Here is a 16,001-nt window from a genome sequence, read left to right on the forward strand (position 1 = left end):
AATCCAGGTAGAAACGGAACAAAGCGTGATGGACCGGCGTCTGCTTTGTCGTTCTTAAAACTTGAAAGTTGGAAAATTCCCTCTCGAAATTCCCTGTTAAGGCGGGAAGGGAAAAAAGTGAGTCAGTATGGTATCAGCTGATAGATTAGGATTCGGTTCGAGAGGCGCGTTAAAAGTTTTGTTATATGTATGTGTTATGTAGCGAGGGGTGTAACAGAAGGGGACGTTTGAACACCTGCTCCCTGTTATATTCCAAAACTGAAAGTAAACTGTAGGTATGGCTAATATAGCAGCTGTTCCGGATGATCCGCTACTCGTATTTCCATATTTCATGAATCATGTTTTGCATGTATAATGAATTAATCATCAACGTAGATAATCTCTTAGTAAGAATATCAATTATGTTTATACAGAATACGGTCAAAGCTAACAAGTTAAACATTTTCGCCAAATATTAATCACATAATAACTTTTAGAAGGTGGCAAAAGAATTTAATTTCATATCGTATCATTCTATGGCCATTGTTTAAATATAACAGATAGAATATTATTTTTGATTCAGAATTTATTAGAATTTATACCACAGCACAGCTCTATGTATAATGAAAAATGGGTTATTGAGTTACAAAATCTCAAGATTTAAATTAAACTCGCTTCAAAAGTCGTGATTTTTTAAAATCGACTATAATATTCTGACGAACATTTTTTAAGGACTTGTTAGTTAAATGACAACTTGAAGGAAACTAGTTAGCTAGAATTGCAAGCAACTAAAAGAACTAAGTTTAGCTAAATGACAAGCAGTACTTTTCTTGTGCATATATGATTTATTTGACTTTTTTTTAATCATTAATCCTGAATCAGTTGTCAACTTTTGTTGTACTGTTAATAAGTTTGGATTGTTTAATTCATTCGGTACTTTATATATTGTATAATGTATATATGTTATGGGATTCGGTATCAAATACGAATAAATTATCTTACTGCATTATTTTTGTATTTGACATCAATACATTTGTATTTAAATGGGTGCAAATAAATTTTAGTTAGATAAATTTTATAAACAAATTTATAGTTAAATAAACATTTTAAGCATATTTTACTATAATATTACTAGTTCAAACTAAATTACTGGTTCAAACTATAATAGCATGATTAGGCTTGATTCTTCTGTCTGTTTTATTCTTTAATTTTGTTCTTATTTTTAAATGTTTTCCCTATTCCTCAGCCTTTATTTTATTCTTAAATTTTGTTCTTATTCTTAAATATTTTCCCTATTCCTCGGCCTTTATTTTATTCTTAAATTTTGCTTTGCTTGATTGTACTGTCTTTATTTCCCTCGAATTTTGCTCTATATTCTTAAATTTTGCTGTTAGCCGTGATAATATGTACGCAAATAAAATGTATTTAATATCGTCTTCTTCTATTATATATATATATATATATATATATATATATATATATATATATATATATATACAGTAACTAAAACAATGAAAAGTATTGTTGCAAAATATATTAAAAAATATTTTTATAATTTTATTGAAATTCGTAAAAAAAATTGACCGGAAATAGTGATGATATCATTGGAAAACATTTTTCTTTTTAATTTTAAAGAGGATTTCAGGCAATAATATGCCCCAATGTTATTAAGGAAAAGTTAAAATTTTGATTTAATGAAAGAATCTAATTAAAATTTCGGAAGCCATTTTATTAATGAGCATTCTGCTACCTAAGAAAGAAAGATATTTTCAATTTTTCCAAGTGTATCTATCGGCTCTATCGAACATTTTGAACGATTTTTTTATAATGCATATTGCATTGAACATGTTACAGTTTACATGTAGTATATCAACCTATAAACATAATCATGTTAAAAAGTTCCTAAAAATTTTTCTTTAGCCGGCTTGCAATCTCTAATGAGAAGTGTTGATAGATTAAAATCAGAATTTTTATCACTAAAACCAGAAAGCTTTGGTAAATTGGAAATCAATGTCTTCATAAAATATTTGAAACAAAATATTAAAATAACCTTAGATATTAATATATCCGCAAGCTTCATTCGCTTTCATTAAAATATCTCTGTTAATTCCCAGTCCTGAAATTCACAGAGATATCTACTAACTGTGACTTTAATTATAAGAAATCTTACGAAAAATTGAACTGCCTGCCTTGAAGTACGAAAAGTAGTTTACCTCAATGACAATTCAATCAAGATATCCGATCAACAGAGGGATTATTCGGATCGTTCAGATCCTATTTCCTGGAAGATCTCCTTTGGAAATGAGATGAATAAGAACCGATCTCTTGTATTTCCCACTCGTTTAATTATTGATCCAATTTAAGAGGTCCTCTAGTGTAGTTTGAAACGGGAAATTAATCGAATAAGTTAATTCAATCACAAAGATATCGATCCCAGGTAAATCAGTTTATTACAACACAGGCACTGTAAATTCAAGGCAAAACTACGCTTCGCTAAGTTAATTTCCTATGACAAACTAACAGGAGTGTCCCCCCTGAGACTTTGATGCATACTCCCAAATAAAGGCGATAACACTCCTCTGGCATTAAAATTATGGATATTGGGTGCTCGATTTTGTTCAAATCTTTATTTTCTGTTCTGTGTGTGAGTGTTTTGCGCTTTATAGTATAATGAAGAAAATTGAATCTGTTTCTTCGACCCATTGAAACCAAAATTTGATACAAAACTATCTTATATCTTTAAGCGAGCTATTCTTGTCATGTATTTCGTGTATCTCGAAAACGGCTCTAATGATTTGAATCGAATTTTATATTAGACAAGGTTTCTCTTTTTAAGTTTATCTATAGAGGTTTCTTTCCTGAAAAAGCGCGATTTCACAAAAAACATTTTTATAACTAACTATTAGAGTCTTTTTCTATCTTCTCTCATGATGACAATGTCATATAGCGCCATCTCGTAATTCTTTGTGGTACTTGCATTGTTGTCGTAGGATGATAACCTACTGATACCTCAAAATTTTGTGAGATAGCGCTGTATGACATTATCTGAATACGAATACGTTCGGCTCACATCCAATAGCAAGAATGCAATGATTGTGTTAACCAATTCGAATAACATGTTAAACTAAGTGCATTCATGATTTTTTTCTCGGCGTCTTGGCGTAGAGATAGCGTCGTCTCCGTGATCTGGGCTGCCTGAGTTCGAGTCCCGGTTCGGGCATGGTTTTTCTGTCTCTGTTCAATCTGTGAGTTGTGTAAATGTGCATTCCTGTAAAAAAGGGTTGTGCAAGCGAATGAGTGATGCGTGAATGGCAAAGTCGTACTCTTGGCCCTTGTTGGCGCTCCCCCTCCGGCTTAAATCGCTGTTTTCGTAACAGCGGGCTTGTCTAAGTGCCATAAGAAACAACAACATGATTTTTTTTTTATTTAAATGACCAGTTCATATGTAGGTAAGATTGAAAAATGTTCATACATAATCAGTATACGATTTGTATCTGAATTTCCCCGAAAAAACATGATTTTACAAAAAAAAAAAAAAAATTCCTATCAAAGCTTTGTTTTCCAGGTACTAATTTTAATACTTAGACAGCATACCAAATTTCATTTATCTAAGCCATTGCGCTTTTAAGTTACGATGTTTACATGCATGAGAATGCACAGATCGACAAACAATCAACCCATCGACGGATTTCGTTCACTTTGATATACATCAGATGCTAAAATTTTATACTAAATTTTATCTATTAATTCTTTATTACTTTCCCGTATACAAAATACTCAAAAGGTATTTTAATGGTAAAAAAAACTCGAATTCGAAAGTTTGATTACTTCCACCTTTTAGACCTCTCTGAACTCGTATCTTTCATATTATGTTTGTTTGTAACATAATACATGTTGTTACCTCAAAACAGTTTGAGCCAGACAAATTTGTATCAAATCTTGAAAGAAATACATTCACCGAAATCTAGTGTTTGATGGCAAGTGAACTCAATAAATCCAAAACGCAAAGAGCTAGCTAGATAAAATTTGGTACACAGATTTAGCTTCTGAAACAGAGATTCTTACCCAACTTTGAATGAAATGTATCAAAGGGTCGACCATCTGTCGGTCTGTACTTTCGCATATGAAAGCAATAACTCATAAACGGAATGATTTAAATCAATGCAATTTGATACGTTATCTTGTAATTATAGGGGTAGTCTCGTGTCATATTTCATCTGGTCAGCATAAAGGCTTTCAAAATGCATATTTGCACGACAGATTCAATAAAAACGTTAGATTTAGGCCAAAGATTTATATTTCATAATCATTGGTTGCTAAAACCACGCAAAGTATTTACGACTTTACGCATGGTCCATAATTTTGAGCAGATGGAGAGTGATAAAACTTAATTGGAAAATATGCGAGAAAATTTCTTGGAGACCATTCTAGTTTGTGTATCGAAGTTATCATAGTTTGTTTGCCAGTTGTCCAAATATAAGTTAACCCGATAACTACAAAACGAAATGAGCTAGATGGATGAAATTTGATAAAGAAATTTAACATCTTAAAAGTAGATGTTTGAAACTAGATTCTTTCAGAGGTTAACTATTTATCAGTATGTTTTTCCCAAGCATGTAAAACCGATAACACAAAAATGCAATGACAAATATATGAAATTTGGTCTGTGTTTGTGACTACAATTCAATTCTGTGTGAAACCTTGATTACAATTGGTCGGAAAAAAGGCATTCAAAATACATATACAATGTTCTGATGCTTGTGTATTAACCACATTCTAGCAAATAATTGCCAATGATCGCATGCTAATAATCTCTTTCATGATTTCCAGTTTGCCATTGGTATGGAGTGGATGATATACAAGTACATTTATTAGAGAATATGAGAGAAGATTTCGGAGAGACTATTTCCACTGTTTTTGTCAAACTTTGCAGTACAGTGTAGAATATCTAATATGTACTTTGAACCTTTCCGCCTTGATCGACAGGGTTCGAAACAATATAATGATTTACAATTTTGAGGCAAAGACTGCATACGTGTATAACCTGATTAAAATATTGATACATCTCAAGAGATGTGAAAATATAGTCAATGAGTTTTTGTGCAAAAATTCATTCATGACATACAGGAAATGCATTTGATTAACACCTTATTCAAGCGTACAGCTTATCTGCAAACTTACGTATTCAGGATGTCTACATCTCATGGTTTGGTTCATCTCAGTAGATATTCTCGTGTTTTATGAACCAGATATTAAAAGGTGACTTGCGTGAGTGAATAAAATTACACAATAAAACTTCTTGTGACTTCATGAGAATTTCCGTTTCTCTTTGGGAAAAAAAATCAAATAATTATCAGTTTCTTAAATAAATATAAGATACATAGCTTGTCAGAAAAATGTTTGCATGCATTTATCGCATTTAGAACTCGAATTAGTTGCATACCTCCCCCTCCCCCTAAAAAAATACATACGTTATAGTCACATGACAACCTGCCATCAATTTTTTTAATCCGAAAAAAGACATAAGTCAGTTCATATAATGTTGTAGTCACATGACAACCTCTCATCAATTTTCTAATTTCATGTTGTCTTACATTGTGTAATACAAGAAATTTATTTTTAATTAAATCCAGATACACTACTAATTTTTTTGTAAGACATTGTAAAAAGTATGTTTACTTTTTATCAAGATGTAAAAAGACTCTCTATAACGTCATTATGAGGTAGATGAAAATAATAAACGAGTTTCAGGAAGAGTTATTTAATTATTTTCTAAATTCCACCTTTCACAAGACAAAACAAACACGAACACGAAATACATGACACTCACTTAGAATACAATCTAATAATGACTCCCAAGAAATATTATGGGAAATATATCTTGATGTTGATAAGGTAGCGCCATCTGTTGGATCAAAACAGAAGGTAGTAGAGTTACGTAACCACTACAAAGATAAATTTATTTACTCCTATTCTATTATTATTATTATTTATTTATTTTATTGATGGGAAAGAACAAAAATAGCAATAATTGCCGATTTTAGGGAAGTATCACGGAGTTCTTGAATTCACGGTTCTTAACCCTCAGATAACAGGTGAATTGGGTAATGGTATGCCAATGAGACTACTTAGTAAGTGGTGAAAAATAGGAATAGAAATAAATAATCGGCAAAATGCGAAAAAGAGGCGCTCACTTTAGTACTTGTCATTAGAAATGTATTTGGCGTTTGTCGTTTCGCAGAATATCCAGGCATAAAATAGGAAGGTAAACAGTAATTATCTTTTGGCACTTAAAAAAGTTCACAGCAGGAAATTCATTAAAAGTTCAAAAGTTTCATTCTTCAAATGTTTCAACTTTAAAAACAAAAATATCAGATGTTGTATAGAATATGTATTTTTTTTTTAAATTCTGGAATTTTTAATAGTAATATATCAATTCCGGTATCATTATCTAAAATCAGTGCCTCTATAATCAGTATCTAATGTTCATATTGATCTTTTTTGATACTGTACCTTTCATTGGTAAAATAAAATGTCCGATTTCTGGTTAATTTTTTATATAAGGACTGCTTATTCGGATTTGCAAAGTATTTTAAAATAAGGTGTGGTTGAAAGAAAAAAAATAGAGAAAGGAAATTAAAATCATCACCATGTAAAATACTGAAACTATTTCGATGAAATGGTTCCTAACAGACTGGATAGACTAAAATCCCGATAAATAAATTTAAACGGAAATGTTTTCTCATGTCACACCGCAAAAATTCACTGCACCAAACCACAAGCTCGATTTAATATTTCAAGAAGAAGGCATAAACAAATTTCTTCAGAATTAGAATAAGTTAATCCTATTACCGTTCAAATTAGATGGGAAATTGATTTCTTTTGCGAGTAGGTTTATACAAAGCTAGATATTTTTCAACATTTGTAAAACTTGACTGCTCTTTCATGCTTTCCTTATTTTACTTTTTTTTTTTTAGTATAAGAATAAAAAAAAGTATTGGAAACAAAAAAAGAGTAATAATCAAAAACGAAAATTGGAAGAAAATCAAAAGTTAGATGCTTCCTGCTTTGTAAATGACATCTTTCAAAGGCAAAAAAGGCTTTGGCTTGTTTAATTTGGTTTGTGAGATAAAACCCTCCTTTTTTTTTTAAACGCATATGTCAGACCTGTTAATCTAATAGTTCTCATATCCTGTACGTCGCATGTTGAGTCACTGTTTACATCATAATAATCACATGATTGTTTCGTGCCTAAATTGGCAGACTAGAGTTCGACGGTGAGATGTGCCTCTCACATTCATCTACTTTTTATATGTTTTTATGTTATTTAAGTAATGTTTTGTCCCTGTATTAACTTAAATATCTGTTTTTAATAAATATATTTTAAGTATTAATATTATTTGCCAACGTTTTCTAAAACCCTTCGCTCTTTTGTGCATGCGTTAGGATGGGTGTAATTCGACAAAATAGGGGTGAAAGGAAAGAGGAAATGTTTAGATTTAACAATAAATTGAACAATAATTTGAATGCGCACATCCCTCGCCTCTCATCCTTTATTGAGATAGAATCGTCGAAAAGTGGTCGTCTCAGGATACTGAAACGAACAGTATTTGTCGTTACCTTTCCCCACCGTTTTGGGGGCTCCGCCTAGATTTGTTCGCGAAAAACGTCGAGCCCCCAAAAATGTGGGAAAGGCAACGGCCAGTAGACTAACCTATAATTTTATATCAAAGGCAGAAGATGAAGATGATCCTTGAACCCTCAAAATACTCTGACGCCACAACAAAATGAAGATATTTCATTTACGATAATAGATTAAATTGAATGTATAATGAATAAAAAGTAGAGACAGAATATCTTCTTAGATCTCAAAATAAAGATTCTTCGATCGATTCGAAGCCGAATTAAACACTAATTTATTGCTATTTTTAGAACTTTATTCAAAGGAAACACAAATACTCAAAAAGAATTTGATTAAATAAAGATTACCGATAACCAACAAGAGAGAGAGAGAGTACGTTCAATTTCTGTTCAAATGTAGGAATAACAATTTTCTTTTTGTTTAGCTTTTCCTAAACTTTGTTTGCGTATTTTCGCATTATTATTTTTTTTTATTTTAGATATAGCTTCTGCTTCTAACTTCTGTAATTAATCGTCAAAAAATTCGATCTCAAGATTTTGACAAATCTTCAAATTTTAGACCCCCCCCCCCCCCCCGAGTTCGAAAAACACATTTTTGGAATTCTGGTTTGTATTAGTTATCACGATAATTCAAAAATGATTTGAGCTAGATTAATGAAATGTGGTATTTGGTATTTATATTAAATTAATAGTTTTTTTTTTGTCTGTTTCAAATTTTGAACGGAATTTATTCAAAGAAAATCCTGTCTGTACGGCTATCCGAAAAGACGATAACTCCAAAACTTAAAAAGTGAAATGAATAAAATTTGGCTCACAGATTTAGCATCTAAAATATAGATCCGAATTTCACAACTATATTTTCGCATATATGTAAACGCGATAATTCTTAAAGGCAAAAAGCTGTATAAATGAAATTTGGTTCATAGTTTTAACATTTAAAATGTAGATCCTTATTAAATTTTAAATCAAAACTGCTGAAGAATTGGTCCTCTGACGGTATGTTCCTCCTAATATATATAAATGTAATTCAAAAATGTACCGATCTAGGTAAATAAAATTTGGTATGTGATCATGTTGCTAAAATTGTAGCTGTATATCAAATTTTGCTTTCATTCGAGTGTCAAAAGTATGTCCAAAATGCATTTTGAGTTTTCTTTATTATACTACGAAGCATAAAATGCTTATATACTGGATTCTGAAAATTAAAATCTAAGAACTCGTGATGTTCGCGATCGACCGAGATCCACAATTTTAGGCGGAAAGGTTACGTTTTTAGTAGAAAGTATGAGGGACAATTCAAAGAAACTACTCCCGCTAGTTTATGTAAATCTTTCAGTAATTAGAATTGTTTTGTATCATATTATTGTTAAACTTAATTTCATGAATTAAAGTTAATTACTTTATCTGGTGCCTTTTTAATTTAATTTTTGTGTCATTAAATTATTTGAATAATTTCTGCATATCCTAATCGGTTCAGTCCCCTATTTAATTGAGATAACTGTATATAGATTTATTAACAGATTTGCTCAGCAAATTGAATCTTTTCTTATAAAAGCAGAAGGAATATTCTTTTCTCTGCTTTCTTGTATAATTACAGAACCTTTTGTGTTTAGCTTCGTAGTATACTTAAGAGAACAGAATACGCATTTTGAATATCTTTTCTTCGACCGAATATATCCAAAATTTGATGCTAAACTACAATTGAGATCTCAAGATCACATACTAAATTTCATTTATCAAGCTGAATTTTCATTTGAGTAGTAAAAATAAATGAGGTTTCTTCATTTATTACTGAAAAATGAAAATGGCCAAACTAAATGAAATATTTGCACTCAAACTACTAAACGATTTTTTTTTAATGAGATTTATTTTCACACACACACAAAAAGAAGCATTAAAATCTACTTGTAAAAACATTTTTTTATAGGTTTTTGGAGTGTGTCAATGTGTAAATAATCTTAAAACAAAACACACAGACGCTTACTATCACGTCTTGCAGTTTCGCAACAAATACCGTTTGATTCGATGGGGAAAAATCACCTACAGTTGGGGAATTTATTCGAAGGCGGACAGCGAGCGTATCAGGTGGTCACGTGTGCAACCGGTGGCCAATAAGCCCGGGTCAAAAACACGGCAGATGGGTCACGAGCAAGGCGAAAGTCTTCCACCTTCTTCCCCACCGCCGAATGGAATACAAAAGCTGAAAACACCTGAGGGACTGCCAACAAATAAAAATGGGCCTTTAACCGTCATTCGGAATAGTTGTTAAAAACTGCGATTCCAAAAGGAATTAATTTTTGAAACAGGTGGTATTCAACGGTTGTTTGTGGAAAAGAATCTTAGGAATTTTTCCCGCCTTTCACGTATGTTAGATTTTTTGTTTGTTTGTTTTAGTTCTATCAGAAACTTGATGCCATGTATTTAAGTATGAATCTGAAAATATGATTTTTTAGAAAGGTTATTTTCACAATTTAAAAAAGAATGTTCATTAAAAATTGTCATAATAAATCATATATTATTATGTCTCTATTATTAATTTTTTTTTCTCAAAAAAACATTTCATTGAAAAATGGGAAGGTTGGGGATTCTGTCTGAAAACGAATGCATGAAAAATGAATAATCAAATATAGAATTTTAAATTTCATCATATTACAGTAACTATAATTGCGTAGAGATACATAATCCAATAAAAAGAAGCATTTATACAAAGATTATTTTTGCATTCTTCATTTTCAGATAAACAGCGACGGAAAATCAATTTTTTCTCTTATTACTTTAAAATTAGGCAAAATATTGTAACCAAATTAGCACATTGCAAAGGCAACAACGAGACATCACTTATTTTTGAGATTTCTTAATCAACATATCGAACATTTCCCTTTCTTCTGAATTTTCATAGTGGAAAGCAGTGCATAAATTTCAGAAAAAAAAATAGTCATTATAATTTAAATAAATATTATCTTTCTTTCGATTTAAATGATTTAGTTCAGTTTGGATGACAGAATAAAATAAAAGTTATCTTTACATACATGTAATAAAAGTAATATAAAGTCATAGAAATGTATGACACATTTTGACCTATTTTACTTCTGTAATTTAGTTAAAAGTTTGTTGGCGTCCTGGCATAGGGGTAGCGCGCCTTCCACGTGATCCGGACGTCCTGGGTTCGAGTCCCGGTTCGGGCATGGTTGTTCTTCATCTGTTCTAGCTGTGAGTTGTGTAAATGTGCCCCCCTGTAAAAAGGGGTTGTGCAAGCGAATGTGATGCGTGAGTAGCTAAGACGTACTCTTGGCCCTAGTTGGCGCTACTAAAAACAAGAGACGTTCCCTTGGCTTAAAATCGCTGACTTCGGCAGCGAGCTTATCCATGGCAAGTGCCATTAGAAACAACAACAGTTAAAGGTTGATTTTAATTAAACCCCAATAAAATGAGTAGAATTTATATCCCACTGTAACGTGTGATTTGGAAGTCAATTTTAATGATCTAATCTTTACAGAGTGTGTGTGTGCGCGCGGGTGTTGACGCTCCGCAGAACAAACTGTTTCTCCACCGCCACTACATATGGGACAATTTTGTCTAGGAGGGTGCGAATGTGTACCTCGAGACGACTTTTTTTTTTGTTGTTGTTGAAATTTTTATAGTAATTTTTGTTAATAAAAAAATAAAGCAGGTTTTTGTCGTTTTCTTGGCTATCTCTCGAAAACATTATTGTAAAAAATGTTTTTATATCATTTTTAAATTTTTTTAATTATTCTTTTTAATGATATTAACTTAATTGATAAGTAATTTTTCCGAATTTTATTTTATTTTTGCAAAATTTTCAATTACAAATTTTGTTGCTGCAATTAAATTCAAATAATTTATCTGCAAACTGTTTGCATGAGGAATCGGAAAATAAAATTACATTATTGCAAAAAAAAACGTGCAATTTTAATTCAATTACTCAGACAAGTTTTTAATGGTACTATGTCATGGGATTCGACTCCATTAGGAAAATTTATACAATTAAAATATTAGATACAAAACTGTTTTAAAAAAATAGGCCTTAATTTCTTATACAATTTAATTAATAAAATACTTTGTGGAAATAATGATACATATCAAATTACGCATGAAAGTTTTAATTGAAATAAAATGCAACCTTTCCCGCGAACCAGTTGATTATTAAAAGTGGCTAATATTAAATATACAAAGAAAAAACGCGTGTCTATAGTTAAATAAAATAAGAGTTAATTAAGTTTAAATTAATAAAGAGTTAAATAAGCTTTCACTATAAAGTCGAACTTTAAAGTGGGAAGAAAAAAAGATATATGGAGACATTTTCATCAATAATGTCATAAAAATCATGAAACCGAATGTGAAAATACTGATGGAATATTGCTGAAGCCAGAAATTCTATTTTAGCTACATAGAATGTATTTTTTGGAGAACATATAACGGCATGTTTCAAGTGCGCAGAATTTTCACAGACAAAGAGTTGGAAGATTATGATGCAGATTTACACCCACTAGGAATCACGACCCCCGTTAGACCCCGTCTATCGGGGGTTGTGCTAGGAATAGATCCTCATAGCCATTTTCTTCATTTTTATTCTTCTGTAATAGGATATCCATAATTACGAAAGTTTTTAATACAATTATGGATAGTGACAGATAGTCCCCCCCCCCAAAAAAAAAAAAAAAAACTCTACTAAATCTTATAAGAAAAGGAAATTTATACGGAAATACACATTTATTGAATTTCTAAAAAGAATATTTCATTTAACAACTTATGTTTGTGAATGAAAGGAAAAAATTTTACTTTTAAAAAACTTTTCCTTCCTTGAAATGAATTGATTTCATTCGAGATCGTAAACAAAATTTCAACTTAATTATTTTAAAGGGAAAAATGCGTGCATTATTGAAATTCTTTCATACAGTTTATATGTTTGAAGAATTGCCTCTGCTACGTCAGTAGCGTAGTTGCATGCTTTTTTTAATTAGCGCGAATTTGCAACATTCCGCTGTTCTACAAAAGCTGAAAAAAGCCTACAAATCTGAAAATGAAAGGAAATATGATTTTATCTGAAATGTGAAACACAAAATTACGATATTATTTCTTACTTTTCTTATTAAAAATCTGTTGATAGTATCATTAAAATCAATTTTCCGTATTAATTTATCCTCAAATGATAATATTACATGAATCTTTAATCATAAATCGTTTATCGATGATCAGAGAAAATTTTCAACAGTTTTACAATTTTGAAAAAGTTTTCTCACAATTTCAGACACTTATAACGTTAAATTCGTAAAATTACGACAATTTTAAGAATGTAGGTTTTTTTTTTCTTTTTCTTTTTTTAATCTGTTGAATGAACTGTAAAATTTTAATAAGAATTTCTCCCCAATTATCACTTTCTCGTAAATAAATTCATTAAAATTTCAGTTTTTCTTTCAAACAAAAGGTATTGCCATCACTAAAAAATTATAATTCAAAATTTTGACGAATCTCCACGTTTCAGACTTCCCTGCGTTCGAAGAATGCATTTTTAGTGCTATGTTTCCAAACGCAATACCTCAAAAACACTTTCAGCTAGATACATGAAATTTGGTGTGGTCTTAATTCCGAATTAGCAGATTTCTTCCAAATTCTGACGGAAATCTATTCACAGAAAGCCTGTCTGTCTGGTTGTTCGATGACTAGCGAACACAGTTATTCAAAAAATTTAAAGAGCTAAAACTTGGTATATAGCATTTTAGCATCTAAATGTAGATTCGTATTTACTTTGAAACCAAATCGTCAATCAGTTTAACCAAACCAAAGGTTAAACGTCTGTCACTCCGTTATTTGTAAACAATATATTTCAAAGATTCAATGATTTGATCTATGAAATTTGATATGTGATCTTGTGGTTACAATTGTAGTTCCATACTTAGTTTTAATTTTAATCGGTCAGAAAAAAGGCATCCAAAACACATATTCGGTTTTCTGGAGCTTGTGTATTAATCGTGTGCCAATGATTAATCGTCCCCCTCTAAAAAAATGGCTAAAATTTACATGCTAGATTTGTATATAAATCATATCACTGACTCTCTGACCTGCCCGAAGGCACACCGATAAAGAAAACTGAATGATCGGACCGCCGCTACAGCAACACTGGCGGGAATTGTGGTTGAGTTCTAAGGACCATCACCGGCCACGGTACAACCCTTCCCGAAGGAAGTACGTCCTATCACCGATGGGAGGAACCAGATCCCTCACCTTTTTGTATACCCTCCAGGGTGGCAAGATCCAACCACCATACTGGAAGCATCTCATCCTCATTTCAAAGTGCCCCCCGGGGGTTTAGATTTATTCATAAGATCAGTGTTTCATTACTATTGTTCGCTAACGCCATGCAGTTAATACATATGTAATAATTTTCTTTAATATGCATTTCGAAGAACACAATTAAAATGACACAAATGAAATGAGCGTTAAGACTTTTAAAATGAAAATCTTAACGCTCGTTTTATTCACATCCCGGTTCATAATTTCATGTTCAGGGCGATCGGAGGATAAGACATTTATTAGAGGGCATGCGCTGTATACCTTCCCACCACTTATTTCCATTCCACCTTGACTAGGAGCAACAGAAATAAGCAAGCATGTACAAATATATCTTGCAGTCATTGCCAGACACCAACGATTTATACAAGCAACTTGCAAATTCGGAAGCAGACTTTATTTCGATAGTTAAAAGATTTAAAAAAAAAAAAAAAAAAAAAAAAAAAGATTGCAGTATTATCAGGTCCGGCTCAAGGGGGTGTTACAAACTATGCAAGTGCGCGAGAACCCGCGCTTCTACCTAATCTTGTAAAGGAAAATGATTTTGTTTCCATTTTTTTTAAACCGATTATACATACATTTAGATTTGGTTTGGTTTGGTTATATTAACGTCCCGTTTGAAGCAACACTAGGGCTATTTTGGGACGGACCTCGTAATTTTGAACCACGCTCAGATGACGAGGACACCTGAGCTGGCACCCCCCTCTCCACACCACATCACACCAGCGGGAGGAAGTTTGGTCAAGAAGGATTTAACATGCAACAGACCCCCTTACACGACGGTTCTTCAGTGGAATCGGGTCACGAACTTGAAACCCTCCGGTTCCGAAGCCGAGACCTTACCACCAGGCCATACATACATTTAAACATTGTTACACTATTTGTATGTATTTCATAGTTATAAATATCTACTACTGTTGCAGATATATAATGTCAATTACATAATTATAGTCATAATTGAAAGGATTATCAGTCTCCCATTGTAACGCTGGGCAGATTTAAAAATATCCTCCACTCATATAGTCTGCGTCGTTATCGAAACCCCAAAACCCAACTTCTGTTTGGACAACAAGAGAATCAGCGAGGTTTTTTTCAATGACTAAATCGGCAAATTTATCTATCTAGATCTAGACTGATGAAATTAGGTTTCTGGAGAGAACTTTTTATATAGTTTTGGAATTCAATGAGAAAAATGGGTGTTGCCATTGGAAATCTTGAAGTTTGTTCTTATTTCAATATATATAGACGATCCCCTTATTAAATTTAAACTTCAAAAAAATTTTTTGAAAGTAAATTCATTCCTTTCGTAAGTATTGTCCATCGCTAGCCACTCATTTTTCCATCTTTCTGTCAGCATACGGATTAGCTCATCCTTTGATGATATCCACCAAACAGCGCAATTTTTCGTTACTTTGTAATATTGGAAATGCTGCTTAGATAGGCTGTGTTTCATGGATTGAAACAAGTAGTAATCCGATTGAGTAATATCTGGTGAATACGGCGAATAGAGTTCAACATCCCATTTCAGAGTTTCTAAATATACTATTGACTTCACGTGTAACATGTGGACGTTCGTTATTATTTTGAAAAATTACTCTATTGTGCCTTTGTTCAAATGATGGCTGCTTTTCTTTCAATGCATGGCTAAAAGGCATCAGTTTTGTTTGGTAGCGTTTACCAGTGATGGTCTCATTCCTTTGAAGCAGCTCATAGTATACAACACCAATCTGGTCTCACCGAATATAGAGCATGAGTTTCAAAAATACCACGCAAACTCCACGATTTTCTACGTTTAGGATTATCGTAGCATATCCATTCCCATTGTTAGTAACGATGCTATGCAAAAAAAGAAGCGGGAGAAAAAAAAAACCTTATTTTTCCGACCTGGAAGCAATTATTCACACGTGATATATAGCCATTCAACATCTCTTGGCTTCAATTCGTATGACACCACTTTCCTCGCTTTTGAATCGTACCGAATATACAGGGTGTTCATTAATTATTATCGGGGTTTCCGTACCTCATAACTTTCAAATAAAAAATATTACACGAAAACCGATTACGTATTCGTA

This window comes from Argiope bruennichi, chromosome 9 (genome assembly GCF_947563725.1).
Source record: "Argiope bruennichi chromosome 9, qqArgBrue1.1, whole genome shotgun sequence".
NCBI lineage: Eukaryota > Metazoa > Arthropoda > Arachnida > Araneae > Araneidae > Argiope > Argiope bruennichi.